Source organism: Pelecanus crispus, chromosome Z (assembly GCF_030463565.1).
Source record: "Pelecanus crispus isolate bPelCri1 chromosome Z, bPelCri1.pri, whole genome shotgun sequence".
NCBI classification, from domain to species: Eukaryota; Metazoa; Chordata; class Aves; order Pelecaniformes; family Pelecanidae; genus Pelecanus; species Pelecanus crispus.
The window spans coordinates 57830874-57839952 of record NC_134676.1 but is presented as its reverse complement, the minus strand read 5'-3'; positions in this window follow the sequence as shown (position 1 = coordinate 57839952).

Here is a 9079-nt window from a genome sequence, read left to right as displayed (position 1 = left end):
CTACCATTGCTCAGTAGCTACGACAATCATGGTGTTTAAATATTGACCATCATGTCTAATTGTCATTTGAAAAAGCTGGTCCATATTTCTGCTACTACTTGTTCAGAAGCAGTGGGACACATGTGCAGTGTTTCACAATCTGGGATAAAGCTCTATTATGTACTCCAAACAGAGTCACATTCTCCATCATAACTTGGAAAAGCCTCACAACATCCCTCTTCAGTGTAAGTTTTATTACCTCTGAAGACTAGAGTATAAGAAATTTAGAATGACTGAAGTTATTTTATCTGGGTTTCTTGTGGGAAGCCTGTGCCACCACAGGGCTAAAATCTTGTAATCAGGCTTATTCCAGAGTAGCAACTATAAGGAGGAGAAACATCCTCACAGTGATAAAATAAAATGCATGGTGAAACCTCCTGGCCTTCTGCCTGCACAGTTCCTCCCCCTTTGTATTTCACATACTCATTTGAACTGCATACTTTTTCTGTACAAATCAAAACTTATTGCAGAAGAGTTACTTTACCTGGTCAAGTACATGTTTCTGTTTTATTTTGGAGATTTCTCAGATACTGTTGAGTACTATCACAGAAACACAGATATGAAACATGGCTAATATTAATCATTATGAAGGAATTTCTTACAAGCTGCAATTTCTTTTCTCACTAGTGTTAGTAACTGCTGGGGAGAACCTCAGAAGTGAAATCTGATTCCATTTACAAATGTGTCTCCCTTTGTAAATTTTAGTTATTGGATGTGGTGTGTCTTTAAAATGTTTAGAAAAAGAAAAACCATATACTTGTGCTAAATACCTGGCTAGTATAAAATTATATATCTCTAGTGGACATCATGAATGCTGCAAACTTACAGGAAGAAACATAGTGAAGCACTCCAGTGAAATAAACAAGCTGATACTTAGTGAGCCTATGACTAATTTTGAATGGATGGGTGACCTGTACTGCCTTCTGCTAATACCATCAAGATGACACACTGGGATTCCACAGAAGTAGCACAGAGCACTCCCACACACCATTACAATACTCTGTATAATGTTCATAGCTGATGGTGGTATCATTTGTGCAAGAATGTAGTCATGTGTGCACACCTCAGAGCTTGGTAGTTCAGGTATTAAAAGAAATGTTTAGCAATTGTGACAGAGGACCCTGTCAGAGCAGTTATATATGAGGCGCATATATATATGTTTGTCACAGCCTTGCAAATCAGTTACAGCATGTAGACATGACAATATAACCCAAAGATCTTCAACTTTCTTAGCTGCATTAAGGTAACTGGAGATTAAGAAAGAGAGAATAGGAACATTCCCCCTGCAATCCCAGAGCATGATGGAAGGGGTTGCCCACTTCAGGGGTGGGAGGGAGAAAGCAGGCAGGAGAGCACAGCCCCACTTGCCTGCTGCTGCTCATGTGGAACACAAAGGGAAGTGGACAAGGCACTTGTGTGTCCCCATGTAGTAAGGTGGTGCAGACCTTGAGCAAACTATATATTTCCCTTCAACCTCCCCCTTTCTTCCTTCCCTTTCTACCAGAAACTGCATAGCTGTGTTTGCAGCTAATGTAGCAAAAACAAAGCTAGGCTTTTAGTGTTTAGCTAGCTCTAGCCACTGTTTGCACTGTCCTTTGTGCTACCCATAGATAGTGGGTACCACTAGACCTACCAGTAGAAGAGGAGAACACTTAGCAGATGTGGACTCATCTGTCCCTCCAGCTCTCACTGAAAGAGGCAAAGAGAAGCACTGAGGCTAGTGAGCTTAAAGGAGGGCAAAGGAATTCCCTGGATCGAATTTGGTGCCTACCTAGGTCACTTGCTCAGAATTATGCCACAGATCACTAGGAGAATTAAAAAGAGTGACATTAAAAGGGTGTCACAGGTCTAGGCAATTATTGTTAGAAATCAGATTGGATGAGCTACCAACACCAGGCATGTACTGCAATTTATCAGTTGGCTAAATTTCCTATTCAGGACTCATTTTATATCTGCTTTTAACTCATGAGCATTGAGAAGATAAAATGGCCTCCATCTCATGCCTTTCTTTCCTGCTATCACAGTCCCATGCAAAAGCTGGCTTGCATCACCCATTAGGCTGTAAAGCATGAGGAAGTGTAAGTGGGAGTTTGGGAATGTGACTTTTCCTCTGCTGCTCCCCAGAACCAGACCTTCTGTCCTTGAAAGAGAAACAGGCAAACAAGCCATGTTGTAATTATCAGATTTTATTTTAAATCCAACAAATAACTTGGGAGTCCAGCCTCTCTTCTGGGCTACCATGCAAGTGCAAGCAATGTGCATGGCAGAATGCAGGGTAACAGAGGTGAGCTTGACATCCTCTGCCCTGCAGGCAACATTGAGTCTCTGGTGAGACCTGCAGCAACCAAGGGGCTGCTCTCAGTCCTGCTAGCTTGGAGACTTTGAATCTTTCAATCAGCCTCACAGAGGCAGGTACTGAGATATTATATGCAAGACTATCTCCCTGCAATGGACCAGTCTTGCAGCGCTCAGGCAGGGTTCAACAGAAAAATAGATATTATTGACATGTGGTATACATTTAGGATAGCTTGAGATGAGCTAAAAGAAGAGCTCTCTCTATTCATCTGAAGACAAATTATTTGCTCTACTCATGACAGGAGTCCTGTTCAGGTGTCTCAGTAGCAGCAATAGAGTAAAACTGAGTAGAAGCCCATCTGTTTCTACAGAGAGCAGCAGGTCACTTCAGCCAAACAGACTGTGAAAGTCTATCCAATCAGTCCTTCACTCCTGTGGTGGCAATCTCAAGGGACAATATTACTTATCTTCAAGGCATACCATGTCATGTGATAACAGGATCTCCAAAGATTAATCTGAAGCTCAAAAAAAGTCCAGTATTGATAGCTCAATGGATAGCTACTTGGACAATGGAGAACTCTGCTAGAGACAAAATTAATTTGTGCCAACATTAATTTGTGCCAAAATTAATTTGTGCCAACAAAATTAATTTGTACCAACATCAGACATTCTCTAGAGTTGAGTGAGAGCACTGGAAGAATTTCCGCTGAAATTACAATAGAACAGAACAGAACAGAACAGAACAGAACAGAATAGAATAGAATAGAATAGAATAGAATAGAATAGAATACAACAGAACAGTTCAATTAGAAGGGACCTACAATGATCATCTAGTCCAACTGCATGACTGCCTCAGGGATAACCGAAAGTTAAAGCACATTATTAAGGGCATTGTCCAAATGCCTCTTAAACACTGACATGCTTGAGGCATCTACCACCTCTCTAGGAAGCCTGTTCCAGTGTTTGACTACCCTCTCTTTGGAGAAATGTTTTGTGATGTCAAGTCTGAACCTCCTCTGATGCAGCTTTGAACCATCACCAGGCATCATATCACTAGATACCAGGAAGAAGAGATCAGCACCTCCTTCTCCACTTCCCCTCCTCAGGAAGCTGCAGAGGGCATGAGATTGCCCCTCAGCCTCCTTTTCATCAAAGTCCTTAACCGCTCCTCACAGGACATGTATTCTAGCCCTTTCACCATTTGCATTCATGTCAACTTTAAAATACTTGTCTGCAAGTACAACTAAGTGGTAATATTTCCCAAGAACTCCTCAGCCCACTTTAACACACATTCATAAGCCTGTTACAAAGGGTGATACTGCTTGTCATGAGCTGAATCCTCAAATTCAAGCTAAGGTTGTTCCAGGCTTGCTCAATATTTACAATATAAGAAGTGGAAGAGAATGTATCAAATATATAGCAATTGTATCTCATTGTGCTTCATCTTTTGAGAGGAAGTATGTTCAACTTCCACTTCCAAGACAAAGTCTGGTGGCTAGAAAGGCAGGGCATGGTCCATGCAGAGCAGCCAACTTTGAGACAGCAGGGAGAAGAGCAAGAGGTGAATGCCACTGTGATAGCATGTGGGATTAAGACTGTGTGTTGCTTTGATGTATTTATTTGAGGGGCAAGCCATGCTTTGGGAAGGGTTCTCAAGAAAGCATGGACACCTCTAGTTTGGTTGCCTTCCCAGCCCCCCCAACTCTTTTGGCACTGTCACCAAACCCTGTGCTCCCACTGTACTTGTGCATGACTCTACTGGTCAAGATGGCTTGTGTGAGGCAGCCTCTCCACTTGCCTGTTGAGGTAGAAACCACTTTTATTGTGCTTTGAGGCCACTAATCCAAAGAGCTTTGAATCTTGACTTAAGCATGGTCTTTCCACTGGTTTAAGCTGTCTGTAGGCAAGTATCTCCTGGCTTGGCTCCTGTAGGTATGCTCTCTGCTGCACCAGGGTGTGGGTGTCATATTATGCCAAGGCAGTAAATCCACTCCAGCTCTTAACTTAGATTACACTGGTCACTGCATTTCCTCTTCTTACCAGTATAGTTCCTTCAGAAAAGTAAAGTCTGACAGGAAGGATGCTTCATCCCTCTAAGACCCTTTTATCTGAAGCAGAGATAGTGATGAATGGGAAGAGCTATAAAATTTTCTCAAAAGTGTTTTGACTTTGAATGCACATCAGAGAATAGTCACAGCCACCTTAGCCATTTTGCCTTTATGAGTGGTGATCTACTTTATCACTCCATGGTTATTGATGAATGGTTATTAGTTAGGTGCTTCTTCTGTTCCTAGGCGCTATCAGGGAGGGCAACATTCCAAGCTCATTCTCCATCCTGAGGTGAAGATTAACCAGAGGGAGATGGTGTGTGTTCAGGCAGCATCAAACCTGAGACATGGGATATGTATTCTGCCACCAAGATGCCACGTCTCTACAGGCAAATCACTGTACTTTGCCATGCCTTTGCTTCCCTTCTTCCTCTTTCTTCTGCATATTTAGGTTGCAAGCTTTTCAGGGGTATGGACACGTTTGTACAGCACCTAACACAATGCGGTCTTGCAGTTCACTGAGTTTTCTCTAGGCTGTCACACTACAAATGCAAAAGCAACAGAACCCATAGCATTTGACATTCCTTTATCTCTGAGGTCTACCATTTAGGGTATTTCCCTATTGCACCATTTCATTTGCACTGTCACAGTCACTCTGAATGTGAAATTGTTTCTGCTCTCTCTGTGTTCAGATACTGGTAAAGTCCATCAAGGGTGACACACCAGTAGTGAGAAGATAGGAGGTAACAAATATGTCCTGAAAGAACTGCCAACAACACAGCCAGCTCTTGTCATGCACAGGCAAAGCCCTTCTCATTGAACATACATTCCTTGCTCCTATTTGTGTATAAATAAGCAAGTAATTGTGCATACTCTTCAGGTATGATGTGTGCTCAGCTTCATGATTTTTCTCCTCTGCTCACTGAGCTTTGCCTGTGGTGAGATGTTTGCAACTCAAATGGAAGCTACAGCAGAATATAGAAATGACTGTCTGAGAACAGGGAGCCTACCAACAGTGCAACTTCAAAGCAAGTAAATGCTGGGATGGAGTATGAAGAAGGAAATCAGAGGGCCCATTTCAAAGCTCTAAGATTTCTGTATGCAGTCTTAGGAAAATAGTATTTTACAGCAGGAATAGAGGACCTGAATATATTTTCATATATTACAAATGCTAATGTTTGTTTCCTGAGAGATGTGTCCCATCTTCTGCTTTTTGCATTTCTCATTCTTCAGTGAGGTTAGCAATGTCCCAGTGGTGGTTTCAACAACAGACTTGCTCTAGTCCCTGTAGATCCAGTCCTTAGCCAGATGCTAAGCCAGTCGCTCCTACAGGAGAAACTTAACATCTGGCAGGACTGGCCTCCAACTCATAATGCCAACTTAGGCTACCCCAGCAGTAAGCAGCAGACAGCTGCAGATGTGGAAAATGCAGCAGTCATGAAGTTAGAGCCAGCGGAAATATCTTGTACGCCACCTGTACTGTAGCACTCAACAATGAGAGTTTTAAGTCCTGTTGATTTCACGTGTCTTTCTCAACTACTTGAAAGACAAATTAATGTCTGCAGGAAGCTGGATGTGCATTTTCTCTACAAGAAATTTGCAGGTGAGTATGTTTATTTGCCTGTGGAGTAAAGAAAACACTTTTAAAACATGCATATTAGCTTTCTGTTGAAAGAGGTGTATTTTTAAAAAATCTGACACAACTCCCTGCTGAATTTTTGTTTTCAACTACCTACCACCTTGTCAGTCTTACTTGCAGTAGATCTCTTCTGTATGTCCCTCTTATAATCAGGCACTTCAGCAGCACTGAGGGGGACAAAACAGAGATAATGAAGGACTCAAAGTACAAATCATCCCATTGCAAAGTCTGGCTTACACAAAGCCTTAAACACCACTTCAGCTGTTATCAGCTTCCAAGAGATGCATTGGGCACAGTGGGGCTTTAACTTGTGCAGTTTTTAATGAAACAATATACCTAATATCACTGTTTTCAACACTGGACCACAGTAAGAACCCTGAGAATGGTACCATACGACTGATTCTGGCAGACCATTGGGAGATATGGAAATCTAGACTCAAATTTTGTGTTGGTTTTTAGGCAGAATTAGTTATGAGGTTGGAAGAAACAAGCACTCCTGGCCTGCAAAATAGCTTGCTTCAGTATCAGATGTTCCTGTAGTGATTGTTCTGACTCAAACCAGTGAGGTCTGAACTTGCCTGAAGTGAAAAGAAGTCTACAATACTGAGTGTAGTAGCTTTCTGATCATTGCAGTATTTTGAGTTTGTAAACTTTAAAACAAAATAAAAGTCATAACAGAGAAAAAAGAGAAATAAAACCCCACTTGTTATGACTTTTCTCTGGATCTGTTTAACGTAAACTATCAACGAGTTTCACTCCGGACATCCATCAGTATGTTTCTGTTTAGAAAAATGAGTTAAGACACCAGCTGTTTTAAACCTTAAAGAGAGAAACCCTTGTCTTTAAGTACCTGAAGACATTAAGCAGACCAGAAAAAGGCTTTCTGTACACTGCCAAAAGCTTGTCTGTTTTCCAAATGTGGTAACTGGGCTAGTAAGGTATTAGGCTAAAGGTATTACCTCTTCTTGTCCCACTTGAGTTAAAAGACACTTGGAAAAAAATCTGGATCTAGCTCTTGTAATATTATCTTGAAAAGGCCTGATTTAAATTTAGAATGAACAGGAAACTGGAACTCCTCAGCTCCAGAAGTAAATGAAGTGCAATGCACCAGAACTCTCAGATTACGTGTCTGCAAGACTGCTGACCCATACTGCACAGAAACAGCCTTCCTGAACTTCCAGATAGCCTGCAGTCTGGAGTGCACGTTAGATTAATGGTTGACGTAACTTCATACTGCAGAAATATCTTTTCTTTGCTTATTTCTGGAAGTCAATCTAGGCGCAAAAAAGTAAGAAAGATTGTCTTGGATGACGGACTGATGCTATTTGCACCCCTTTTCCTGTAGCGTAAAATCCTCCAGTATACAAATCTGCAAAGTATTGGAGGGCTCACAAAAAGGATTCTGTGTCACAATGCAGTCTTATGTAGTATCTTCAGTATGGGAGTAGTTTTAAAGCAACTTCCCCCCAGGGTGTGAGTGAAAAATGAATCATCATAAAGCAACAGTGGCTGTGTTCATCTTTTTTCTGCCATCTGTGTATTGCCAGGAGCTTCATGCAGGCTGCATGTGCTTGCCCTACAGCAGCAATCTGAAAGAGGTGCAGACACCTTGGAAAGGTGAAGCAGAAGATGCGACGGTAAAGTCCTGCAGGCCCTTGTGTTCCACAGGATCACAAGACTCTGTGATCTGTTGAAGTTGTTTCCTGATTTGGGGCTGGAGACATGAGGGGTTAGCTCTGTGGAGTTTAAGCAAACAAATCTAGAAAGGCTTTGAATAGCTCTATGTAATTGCTGGGACACATGAATCACGTCAGCGGTAGACTACAAGTCCCAGAGGTGCTAGCCCTCTGGGGAGTCATGGTTACCTTTTCCCACACTAGGTGAAAACCTTGATCAAATGACATGAAGGAGGGGAAAGTCTGGCACAGGGGACAATGCTGGCAAAGGCCTGATTTGCGGAAACCTCTCCCAGTCACAGCATCGCATAGGAAAAGGTGGCACTGCTGTGATGTGCAAAATGAAATTAATTCTCCATCTGCACATTTAGATCTCAGAGAATTGTTGTTGTTCCATTCATTGAAAACAGCAAGTGCATCTGTCTAGGTAGTAAATTTCACTAAGTAGTGATTTTTCTTTGCTTATGTATGTATCAATTTTCCTATTTTTTTACTGTTCGTGAAAACCAAACCCAGCTAGATAGGCTCGGCAAATGCAAGCAGTTTACCTCAACACAGAGACGCACGCATGCATGCATGCAGAGATGTCTTCATTACTTTCAAGGAAAACCCTCAGTTGCATTCCTGGTATCGTCTCATGCAAAGGATTAGCTTGAATAATGCCTATCTGACAACAAAGCAATAAACTGTCACTCCCGTGACAAATTTAGGCGTTTACCCACATCTCTCATTGTTTGCATAAAACGGCAGGCGCAGGTTGCCCCTGCACCATAAGCAGCCTGCGTCACCCGTGCCCTGCTGACGCCTTCTAAGCTGACGGCAGGGTGGGGCGGTCCCTGGTCCCCACACGTGCCCATGAGGGCCGGCTCCGCCTGGATGCCCCTCCGCGCGCAGCGACAGCGGAGAACGCACCGCCCTCCCCGCCCGCAACGGCCCCGCCCCGCTCCTCCCCAGGCCGCCGCTGCGCAGCGTCCACGCGCCAACCGGGGCCACGCGCAGCCCCTGCAATCGCCCCGCCGTCCAATCGATCGCAGCCTTTGCCCCCCTCCCCCGGCTGGTCGCCCCCGCCGTAGCACCGTGCCGCTTCGCTAGGCGCGTCTGAGCCCCCGCACACCACAAAGCCGACGGGCCCGCGGCGGTGCCCGTGCCCAGAGGCCCGCGGAGCTGGAACGTGAGACCGGGCGAGGATGATTCCGGGCTCTGCGCGCAGGGTCTGCTCGGGGCGGGCTGAGGCCCGCTGGGCCCAGGACGGGGCCGCCGGCCGATCGCGGCGCGGGTTCCACTCCCCCTCCCCCGCCCGGCCGAAGGCGCGGCCGGGACACCGCCACAGTAAAGGGCGACTGGCTGCCGTGCCTCTGTGCTCTCCGCGGTTCGTCGCGCCT